Source organism: Arachis ipaensis, chromosome B07 (assembly GCF_000816755.2).
Source record: "Arachis ipaensis cultivar K30076 chromosome B07, Araip1.1, whole genome shotgun sequence".
NCBI lineage: Eukaryota > Viridiplantae > Streptophyta > Magnoliopsida > Fabales > Fabaceae > Arachis > Arachis ipaensis.
In genome coordinates this window covers 91,506,087-91,518,271 of record NC_029791.2, presented here as the reverse complement: position 1 = coordinate 91,518,271, position 12,185 = coordinate 91,506,087, and the positions used below count along the sequence as shown (strand labels likewise).

The window sequence follows — 12,185 nt, the reverse complement described above, 5'->3', positions numbered from 1 at the left end:
TCTCCTTGCTTGATTCCTAATAGACTTGGTGTAACATCCCGCATTTTTGAAAAATCTAAATATAAATAAATTGTGATTTTACCTTATTGAGTTTAAACTTTATAATTTTAGAAATTATTTTATTAGAAATAATTAAATAGATTCGGAGATAATTTCAAGTTAATTAATATTTTTGTGTAAATTTTTATAATTGGTTATTTTATATAATTTCAAATTAGAATTCAGTAATGGAAGTGTTATATAATTTAATTTAAGAAAATTGTATTATGATTAAATTATGGTTTATTTTATTAATTTGAGCTCTTAGAGATTAATTTAATAGAAAATGATTAAATTGATTTTTATAAATACTTTGGGTTTAAGTTAATTAAGATTTATGTACAATTTTTACTATAATTAGTTATTTTATATAAATTGGAATTAATGTTTTGGTAATAGGAAAGTAATGAAAAATTATATCGTATAATCTAAATAATGGATATTTTTGGGATTTAAACCGTATTTTATAAAATGTGATTAGTATGCTTATTTTATAATTTAAATTACAAATAATTATTTGAACTCGTTAATAGATAGATAGATAAAATCTTATGCGTTTTAAAATTAATCTTTATAGCATTATATTTAAATTCTAAATTTTTTTCTAACATAAATATTTTGTAAAATTGTTAGATTACTCGTATATATATTTTTCCTAGTCTTATGTTTTTTATTTTATACGTACTGTTAGTATCTAATACATAAACTCCTTGACCAATTACACTAACAAACTTACACTACCACCCATCCTTTCTCCAGAGATCCACGTATTGCTTTATTATGAGCCATTCATCCATAGCTAATGTAAACCACAAATTTCTAAATGAAAATCAGAATTTGATTCAAAAAATTAGAGAAAGAAAGATCGAGAGAGAGCGAGACACAGAGGGAGAAAGGGGGAAAACAAAAACAGAAAGGGTCAAAGGGAGGAATGAAGATCAGAGCTCACGGAAGGAAGAAGGCTTCGATCTCACTATCCTCGTGCACCCGTCGCTGCTACTATTATCAATCGAAGCTATTGCGCGTAGAGAGAAGAAAAGAGCGACGAATAGGGAGACGCGTAGCTGCTGTTGACATTTACTGGAGTTGTCGCGCGTAGAAGAGAGGCTACCGCCGATTCCGTCCAGGATCATCGTCGCCGCCGCTACCATTAACGAAGTCGGCGCCATCGAAGGGGCCACGGGTGGGAGGAACCCTAACTGTCATCGTTACCATCGAACAGGGCAGATAGGGTAGGAGTGACGTGATGAGAGAAGAGAGTCGTTCTGCCACTGATGCACTTGCTAGTGCTGTTGAGGGAGTCCGCCGTCCGAGAAGCATCATCCGCGTTGTTGCTGTGAACTATTTCAGTCCTGCCCTGGTATTGCTCGGTTACCACAGCCTCCTTCATCCTTGTATCTGAATCTGTATTATTCACAACCTATTTTGATTATTGTTATCTCTGCTTGCCGCTTCATTGTTATAGGAAAAATGCCCAAAAATGTTTTTGTTTCGGTCTTGCCACCATTATCGCGATTATTGATGACATCGTTGCTGCAGAGGGTCTTCGATATCACTGTTGCAGTTGCTACCACGAATTAGGAATAAAGGGAATTGCTGTGTTAAATCCTGCGATTACGACATCGAGGTAGGGGGTTTAAAACGATTTCAATTTAAGAATGCCTACAAGGTTTATTGAATAACTGCAAATAGATTTAATAGCTGTGAGTAATTGATTGATTATGTAATTATTGAATTGTGGCTGAAATTGTGATTGGAATGGTTGAGATTGTGATTTGGAATTGTTGCTTTGTGATATTGATTGATTATGTGGATTGGGAATTGCTTGATGACTGATTATTGAGAATTTCTGAATTTTAATGGGTTATGTTGGATTTGTTGCCGTTGAGTTGTTATTTGGTATATTGTAATGTTAATGAACTTGGTCGGTGATTGATTTGGAATTGGTTTTGAGGGGTTTTGAAGGGTTGGATTTTGAATACTAAATAGATTGCTGAAAAACTGATTTTTGAAATTAAAAGGTGACTTTGGAAGTGAATCAGTTATTCAACGATAATCGAAATGATATAAGAGCAAAGGCTGAGTAAAGTATAATAAAAGTTGTTGTTGGGACTCAATTTTGAGAAGTTTGAATTAATTATAGAACTAGTTATGATTTTTCAAAGTTAAAATGTAAAACTTGATTTTCTGCATTATTTTTAAAGGAAGCCGGAAACTTTGAAGAACGATAACTATTTCTGTGATTATCGGAATTGCGTGGGACCAAGTCCGGATTGAGCTTGGGGATATAGGGAACTGGATTGCTGAATTTGAGACTTTTTCACTAAGTTTATGATTTATGATGAATTTTTGAATCATGGATGTCAAAACTGGTTTTTCTGCAGAACGTTTAACGCAGCAGCAACTTGATTCCTCTATTGGAAATTCTGCAGTTTGAATTTTGAAATGGAACCAATTTTAAATAAAACTTTATTCCTATTATTTAAATGCCGTAAAATTTCAGAACAATTGGACTTGTAGTTTTAAAGATATGAATTTTTGAAAGATGATGCATTATGCAGAAAAAGCCAGATTCTGTTTTCTTAAATTAGTAACTTTGGGAGTTTATAACTTTTGATCCTGGATAGATATTGAGATGCAACTAATTGGAGGTGAAAATTAAGTATGTTTAGTATATGTGATTTAAATTTCAGGATTTTCCATGTTTTAATAAGTGAGTTATGGGACTTGGAAGAGGTTGTGTTCAATGATTTGTAAAACAGAATTCTGCAGAAAATTACCTAAGTTTCAAGCTACGTAACTCCTTCATTAAAAATGGTATGACTCTGGAACCAATTTATAAAGAAATTTCGATGAGTTATGTTTAACCACATTAATTTTGAAGGTGGTTGGATTTAATTTGGATTTTATATGAAATTTCAAATGTTGTATGGTGCTGCTGTCTTTTGGATTTAAAATACTGCAGAACAGTCACGGTTTTGCTTATATTCCCGAAGCTAGAGACAACGAAAAATTATGATTTTTGATTTAATAGAAAGTTTAATCCGAGATGGTCGCATGGATTTAAAGTTTGCGTAATTCCGAATTCATTTGATATTTTAAAAACAAAATGGAAATCAGGCTGCCAAGTTGTGTTGGTAATTATTTTGGATATGGAATTTAAGAAATAGATTTTCTATTATCAAATATTTTTGGGAATATATTGCTGTGGCAAATGCTGAAAGAGGCTGATGAATTGTTGAGAAAGAAGGAACCCGTAAAGGTGGATAAGTCCTATTTTTAAAGGAGATTATGTCCAAATTTTATAAAAAATATAAGGACTTGATCAAAATAAATATTTAAGGCTTATTTAATGATAATAACTTCAATGTTTCTTTTGAGAAAAGAATATTTGGTTTATGAGATTGTTGGTATGGGCGTGGGTCCAGTCCCGCTTGTTCAGTGCGTAAACCATTGTGCAGGGATGGTGGTTTTGTCCCGCCTGCAGTGAGGACGGTGGTTTTATCCCGCTCACGTATTGATAAATTGTTCAGCAAGGACGGTGGTGTGATCCCACTTGCATATTATTTTATGTACCCAGTAAGGATGGTGGTTTAATCCCGCTTACTGTGGAGGCAAGGACGGTGGTTTAATCCCGCTTGCGTGTTCCGGGCAAGGATGGTGGTTTAATTCCCGCTTGTCTATGGAACCTACGGATAAGGATGGTGGTCTAATCCCGCTTATCCGAGTCGGGTCTGGCAACATAACCGACGCGTGAGCTCATGGCCAGTAGGACAGGCATGCATTATATGCATCTATGTGACATTGTTTGGGTTTGTATATTGTAATTGGTTTGCCTATGTGAATAATTATGTTTAACTGCTAATTGCTATACTTGATGTAATTGCTCTTGATTGTGTTTGAATCTCTTTACTTGTGGTTGTATCTGATTGGCTGGGTTGTAGTGAATTGGGTGTTGATTGAATTGCTTGGGCCTAAGGCCATGATTGGTTTGTGTTTGAGGTTTAGTAAAGTATGAAAGATTGAGCTGGTTCAGCATAGACTTAATGAACCTATGCTTGGAACAAATTAGTCATTCATACAGTCTAGGAAAACTTTTAAGACGTATATAAAGTAAAATATGGGTTTAGGATTTTGAGTAATTAATTGATGCTTCTAAGAAGGTTTTAGATTTTTGAAAGTTGAGCCATTGGTTTTCAAAAGAAGTTTATATAAGGCGAGCGATGAATACTGCGAATGAAAATAGTTTTCTTTTCAATGTCTCTAAATGAAATTAACTATTTGCGCTTTATTCTTTACTTTCACGGCATTCTCGACCTCTACTGAGAACATGTGGTTTGGTTTTCATCCCCAAATTTTCCACCCTTTCAGCGACAGGTTTGAAGACGCAATTTGAAGCTGCGAGCGATCAGTAGGCTTTCTTTATGGTCTTAATTGCTTTCATAGAGTCCCCTCGCTATTGTCCCTTGAGAGTTTATTTTACATAGAGGGGTAGATTTAGTATATTGTATTTGAGTTTTATTTGGTCTCTTTTGTATAAGAATTATTATCAATAATATTTATGTGATTATTATTATTTGTGAATGTTTGAATTATGACTTTAATGAATAAAAGAACAAAATTTTCTAGAATTTTCTTAAAATTGAAACGCGAACTCGATACAAAGGCTCGATAATTAAGTAGTTAATACTAGAGAAGGTTACGTAATGTTCTTTCTAGTGGAAATACCCTGACTTAAGCAAGGTATTTTACTGGACGGGACGTTACACTTGGGGCGTGCTTAGCCTTATCTTTTTGGATGGAGAACCTGGCCAAAAACTTCTTGGCTAAGTCGTCGAAGCTTGAGATGGACCTAGGAGGTAGGTTGTCGAACCATCTAATTGCTGTCTTTGTTAGAGTAGTCGGAAAGGCTTTGCAGCGAACTACATCTGAGGCATCGGTGAGGTACATTCTACTTCTAAAATTGCTGAGATGATGGCCAGCATCTGTAGTGCCATCATACAGAGTCATGTCGGGAAGTTTAAAGTCTTTTGGGATTTTAGCCTTCATAATCTCTTTGGTGAATGGATCTTGGTCCTTACGGGAGTCGTTTTCGTGACCGGATCGAGTAGTCTTGGTTTTGAGATCGGCTTCGAGTTTTAGGAGCTTGTCCTCTAACTCATGGCATCGTCTAACTTCCCTTCGTAGGTCTCTCTCAGCTTGTCGTTGATGCTCTACCTCCTTTTCGAGTTGCTTCAAGCGATCTTGAAGTGCTTCCATGACTGCTGATAAACCACTATTTTATGGTTTATAATGTGTTTAATTGTGTGACTTTATCATGATCTTTACCCGCTTATTCATATAATTAGCATGCATTTATATTTCCTTACTAAAATTATTACATGATTGAAAACTTGCTTCCTAGACACTTTTAATTATGTATTTTAATTCTCCTTTATTCTATTCGATGCCGTGATCTGTGTGTTAAGTGTTTCAAGCTTTATAGGGCATGAATGAGTTGGAGATTGGAAAGGAAGCTTGCAAAAATGGAAGGAACATAAGAAATTGAGGAGATGACCAACGAGAAGTGATGCGGCCGCATGGCTCACGCGACCGCGCGGAAGAGAGGAAATCGCAGTGACGCGGCCGCACGGCTCACGCAACCGCGCGGATTGGAATAGCACAGGTGACGCGGAGGCGTGGACGACGCGCTCGCATGGCAGGGCAAAACGCCAAATGATGCGTCCGCATGAATGACGCGATCGCGTGACGTGCGCGATCTGCATAATCTGCAGAATTCGCTGGGGGCGATTTTGGGCCCTGTTTTGACCCAATTTTCGGCCCAGAAAAGCAGACTAGAGCCAGAGAACATGCAGAAACCAACAATAACATTCATTCTACACAATTTTAGTTTTTTTAGATCTAGTTTTACTCCTCCTCTAGGTTTTCTCTCTACACATTCATAGTTCTTAGGATTTAAACTTCTATTGCTCTTTGCATTGGGATATTGAGAAGAGTTATTACCTCATCAAGACTTTGTCATTCTAGTTCGTTTTCTTTACTTGGCTTTACTCTTCCATGTCCTTTAATTTACTCAATTTTACTATTGGATTATTTTAGAATTTATTAATACAAGAGTTACTTTTATTTTTAATTGATTTCCTTGAGTTTTATTTACATGTCTTTCTTTAATTCCCTTTCCTATGTTATGAGTTCTACATTCACAATGAGCGAGTAGTTTCCTAACTTGATGGAGAGTTGATTGAAAGGAACCCTTGAGTTGGAATGCTCAAAAGAGAAATTGTAATTGGGTTTATTGTTGGATTGCTCTCTAGTCACTAACGCCAGTCCTTCCAAGTAAGCGGATTGGGACTTGTGAATAGAAACATCATTCCAACTTGTTTGAGTTTCCCTTACCTAGTAAGGGATAACTAAATAGAACAACCTTCAATTATCAATTAATCTTGAGAGTACTGCAACAAGAATATGGCTTCCAACTAATCTACTCCCAGTCAAGGCTTTCATCTAAATTACTTAATTTCTCCAATTTAATTTCCTGTTTATTCAACTCAAACTCTTTTTGAAAACATCTGATTAATAAAATAGCACACCTTTCTGCAACTCGTTCGGAGACGATCTGGGATTCATACTCCCAGTATTTTAATTTTAATTTTTGTGACAACCCTTCTAAATTGATAAGCGGAATTCTGGTTGGTTAAGAACTATACTTGCAACGCATATTTTATAACTATCCTTACGAGTGGCTTGGTTGAGATGCCTGTCAGGTAAATCACATTATTGCTTTTTAGATGGTTAAACATGATATTTCTAGATTCATATAGCTCCTGAGGATCAGGAAAAGACTACTTTTACATGTCCTTTTGGGACTTATGCTTACAAGAGAATGCCCTTTGGCCTGTGCAATGCACCAGCTACCTTCCAAAGGTGCATGATGAGTCTTTTCTCTGATCTTATTGAGGACTGTATGGAAGTTTTTATGGATGACTTTAGCGTTTATGGTGATTCTTTTAGCCTTTGCTTAGATGGATTATGTAGAGTATTAGATAGATATGTCAATACAAACCTTGTATTAAATTTTAAAAAATATCACTTTATGGTTAAACAAGGGATTGTACTAGGACATGTTGTATCTAATACTGGCATTTCTGTAGATCCAGCAAAGGTGGATGTTATTTCTAGTTTACCTTACCCCTCCTCTGTAAGGGAAGTCCGTTCGTTCCTAGGCCATGCAGGTTTTTATAGGAGATTCATTAAGGACTTCAGTAAGGTAGCACTTCCCTTATCTAGACTACTGCAGAAGGATATTGAGTTCGAGTTCAGTGAGGATTGCATACAAGCATTTGATAAGCTGAAGACCGCCCTGACTCAAGCTCCAATTGTGAGAGGACCAGACTGGAGCCAACCATTTGAAATAATGTGCGACGCTTCCAACCATGCAGTAGGAGCAGCACTGGCTTAGCGTGAAGGTAAGGACCCCTTTGTTATTGCTTATGCGTTTAAAACTTTAGATGCCGCTCAGTCCAATTACACTACTACTGAGAAAGAGCTTCTTGCTATTGTTTTTGCTCTGGATAAATTCCGAGCCTATTTACTTGGTACGACGGTAGTAGTGTACTCAGACCACGCAGCTCTAAAATATCTATTAGCTAAAAAGGAGTCCAAACCAAGGCTTATACGTTGGATACTGCTATTACAAGAATTTGATTTAGAAATTAAGGATAGGAGTGGTAACCAAAATTTAGTGGCAGACCATTTAAGTCGCCTTGAGCACATTACAGATGATCCCACTCCTATAGCTGATAATTTCCCATTTGATAACCTGCAAGCAGTATCTGAGGTAGTCCCTTGGTATGCACCTGTAGCTAATTATCTAGTTAGCCGCACCTTTCCTCCAAACTTTTCTAAGCATCAAAGAGACAAGCTGAAAAGTGAGTCTAAATATTATATGTGGGATGACCCATATTTATGGAGATGTGGCGCTGACCAGGTAATTAGACGGTGTGTGCCTCAATCAGAATTCCAGNTTCCCATGCCAAAAATTTAGTAATATATCCAAGAGGGATGAGATGCCTCAACAAATTATGCTTTTCTGTGAAATTTTTGATGTTTGGGGCATTGACTTCATGGGTGCATTTCCAAATTCTAATGGTTATTTTTATATATTGTTAGCTGTGGATTACGTTTCCAAATGGGTGGAAGCAATTTCCACCCACACTAATGATGCTAACACTGTTGTTTCCTTTGTGAGAAACCACATTATTTGTCGCTTTGGATCACCACGAGCAATCGTGAGCGATCAAGGCACCCATTTTTGTAACAGGAGACTAACAGGATTAATGAAGAAGCATGGAATAATTCATAAGGTTGCAACAGCCTACCATCCTCAGACTAATGGGCAAGCCGAGGTGTCAAACAGAGAGATAAAGCGTATCTTGTAGAAGATAGTCAAACCTCATAGAAGAGATTGGAGCACCAGGCTACAAGATGCACTCTGGGTATATAGAACAGCATACAAAACACCCATTGGGATGAGTTCTTTCCGCTTAGTTTATGGAAAAGCTTGTCATCTCCCTGTTGAAGTAGAGCACAAAGCCTTTTGGGCAGTAAAGGAGTGCAACATGGGAATTAAGAATGCCGGAGCTGAAAGGAAATTACAACCGCAAGAACTGGAAAGCCTTTGCGTAGAAGCTTATGAGAACTCAAGACTATACAAGGAGAAGATGAAGGCTGTACATGATCAGCACATCAAGAGAAAAGAGTTCCAACCTGGGGACTTAGTCCTCCTTTACAAATCTCGACTGAGGCTCATGCCAGGCAAGTTGAGATCAAGATGGGAAGGTCCATACAGAGTAGAGAAGGTCGAACCGTACGGAGTTTATCACCTAAGCCATCCTTCAAGCTTTGAACTTATCAAAGTCAATGGACATCGTTTAAAGCTTTACCATGGCGAGCAGATGAAGAAAAACAAGGAGCTCGAGATCTTCCTCTTGGAAGATCCCCACATAGCCAAAGCCTGAGCTAGTGGAGCGTCCAACTTACAGATGTTAAAGCAAAGTGTTAGGTGGGAGACAACCCACCATGGTATGATCGTTCTTTTCTTTATTTTTAGTTTTCCTATTCAATAACTCTTCTCCTTATTAGTGCATTTCATGCATCTGCATTTCCATACTTTTATATATAAAAAAAAATTTTTACGGGACGCGACTGCATCATTGACGCGTCCGCGTCGCAGGTGGATCAGAAGTATAAGAAAGTGAACAGAGAGTCACGCAGGAGTGTGGCTGGAGGCGTGCCAGTGGCACAAATCGTCCCACGCGACCGCGTCGCCGACGCGTTCGCGTCCCATGGGAACATTGGCCTCTCACGCGACCGCGTGACCCATGCGACCGCGTGCCCTGGATTTCGACGTAAAAAGGGTGCACGACCGAAAGTTGTGCTAGAGTGGTGCTGGATTGGTGCTGAACGCACAATTCTTCCCACGCGGTCGCGTGACCGACGCGACCGCGTCATATCCCTCTAATGGCCACTCACGCGATCGCATGCCCCACGCGATCGCGTCACCCCAGATTTGGCGAAAATAAAATTTTGAACAGAGAGTTGTGCGAGAGCGAGGCTGCCCTCGCGCTAGTGGCATAAAACGGGTCACGCGATCGCGTGACCGACGCGACCGCGTCAATCAGTATAAGCGCCAGTTGCACGACTGCGTGCCCCACGCGACCGCGTCGATTGTGCCGCACAGCTTCCCTGATTTGCCACTTATCTTATCTTTTTCCCCCCCGAATCCTATTTTCTCTTTCCCCTCCTTATTTCTTCCTCCTCCCTTCTTCCTTCTTTCTTCTTTCTCACTTTTTACACTCTCACTCTCTCTCTCACCCCCATTAACAAGGTTTTTCTTTTTTCTTCTTCCCTCTTTAGTTTTCTACTTTTCTTCTTATTTTTATATGTTATCTTCTTTTCTTTTCTTTTTACTTTCACTATTCCTATTTTCTTTTTCTTTCTTTTTCCTTTTTACTTGGTGTTGGAAATTTATTTGAGTCATTATTTCTCATTATATGCTTGTGGATTGTTGTTAAATTGTTTGACAATTATATATATATATTTTAAAAGGATTGCTTGCATGTTCACTTTCATACTTTCCATACCCTATTTACCATGCATGCTATGTATTTGTGAAAAAGCCCATATGGCATTATGCATTTTTCTATATTATCCTACTATTCAATGCTTGCTTTTCACAAATTCCCTTTACTATTGTATTAATTAAAATTAATTGTCAATACAAACGTGATGGTTTGTTACGAGTGATGCTTTATCTATGCTACTCATGCCTTTGCCAACATGCCAATAAACATCTTGCATTCACTTGTCATCATATGCACTAACTATTTTCCGTTGATGACTTTTCACATGTAGTCATGACCATGTGTTAACATCATTTACCTTTTAATGTGCATTCATAACCACCCTTTTCCGTTCTCTTCCTTGCTCTATCTCTTTGAATTTTATTTACTTTCTCTTCTCTTTTTCAGAATGGCCACCAAGAAGGGCAAAGAGAAAGCTACTCCCAAATCTACAGCAAGGAGAGGAACAAAGAGAGCACTAGTGGCAGAGCCCTCTTCAACTGCGGTTATACCCTCAACAAAAAGAACTAAGAGGATTATAAAGGTTGATGATAAAGAAAAAGCCTTCCCAGCAAAGGACACTGCGCGATTTCCCAATCGCTAATGTGAGCAGATGTTCCCCATCCTGGCAGAAAGGAGTTACAACAACGAATACCTTCTTCTCTTTCCAAACCATATTGCTACCTTTGTTGAGCCGCAAATTACACAAAGACAATGGGGTTTCCTACAGAGACAGCCGAGGCAGGTCAATCTTTCTTAGGTAGTCGAGTTCTACTCCAACTTCTACCTGCCAACCCTGCAGTCTGTCTTTGTCCATCAGAAGCAAGTCCCCATTACAGAAGAGGCCATTCAAAGAGCTCTAGGTCTTCCCCCTATTCCAGAAGGATTGGACGCCTTTCAAGAAGCCGCACTCAAGCGCCAGATATACCAATTTGACTGGGACGCTGTTCTCAGAGTTATCGCATTACCTGGCAGCAGATGGATCTACAGATACCATCATACCCGCCCTAAGGGAATTTCGGCTTCAGCACTTACCTTGGAGGCTCACGTATGGGCACAGATCATGTCCCATTACGTCTTTCCGAGCACTCACGAGTCCTCCTTCACTGCAGACATGGCCGTCCTACTATGGTGCATCCTTACAGACCAACCTCTGAACCTACCAAGACACATCCGGAATGCCATGGGACATGTACAAATTGCGGACAACTTACCTTTTCCCGCCTTGGTCTCATATCTTGTCTCAGTAGCCGGAGTCTCCTTCAGAGCAGGGGACACCAAAGCCATGCTCCCACGGGATGATCAGTATGTCCCTAACGGGAAATACATCAGACCTCCACCAGCCACCACAAGCCATCCTACTAAACTGGTTGCAGATATTTCTTCTTCAACACCACAAGCACCTACAACAGACCAACTGCTCCATCAGATACTCAAAAGGTTGGATCGGCAAGAACACAAAGCTAAGATGAGAGAGCGCCGTAACAAGCACCGATTTACATACCTCAAGGAGCTGATTTTGGGAAAATTCAAGGACTCAGACACCCCGGACTCCACGTCCTTTACCAGCACAGGAAGCCATGATGGCCCCGACTATGGAGATACTGCTACCAGCCCACCTTTGTTTCTGACAGATGGCACCGAGGACGGTGCAAAGCCTTAAGTGTGGGGAGGTCGATCAGTACCTGACTTTCGGAGGTAATTTCTCTTCCCTAAACACCAATAAATTAGGATATTTAGTTAGTTTTTCTTTTATAGAATAGGATAAATTGCATAGTAATAGATTAATTGCATGCATGTTCTACTTGATTGAAAAGACAATAAGTTTCTTCTAAGACTCTATTTTTGGAACAAAATTTCACTAATTTTAATTAAAACTTTTATGTTGAATTTGCTTGAAGTTGTATTTGGAACATGATTTTTAAGCTAAAGAACACACAACCTGTGAGATTTGAGCCTTTATGCATGGTTACATTATTTAACCATAATTATTTTATTCTTGTGTGTTTACTTCTCTATGATTGT

The 12,185-nt window shown here is 38.6% G+C and overlaps 1 long non-coding RNA gene across 5 annotated transcripts; it reads left to right on the top strand.

Annotated features, from left to right (window-relative positions):
- On the top strand, positions 744-10,616 carry LOC107610012. 5 transcript variants are annotated; one of them, XR_001613363.2, is made up of 3 exons: positions 765-1,399; positions 1,505-1,666; positions 10,569-10,616. It is a non-coding gene; the product is annotated as an uncharacterized LOC107610012 (long non-coding RNA). The 5 variants fall into 5 exon arrangements; XR_001613364.2 differs by lacking the exon at positions 10,569-10,616 and adding an exon at positions 5,525-5,573; XR_001613361.2 differs by lacking the exon at positions 10,569-10,616 and adding an exon at positions 4,417-4,634.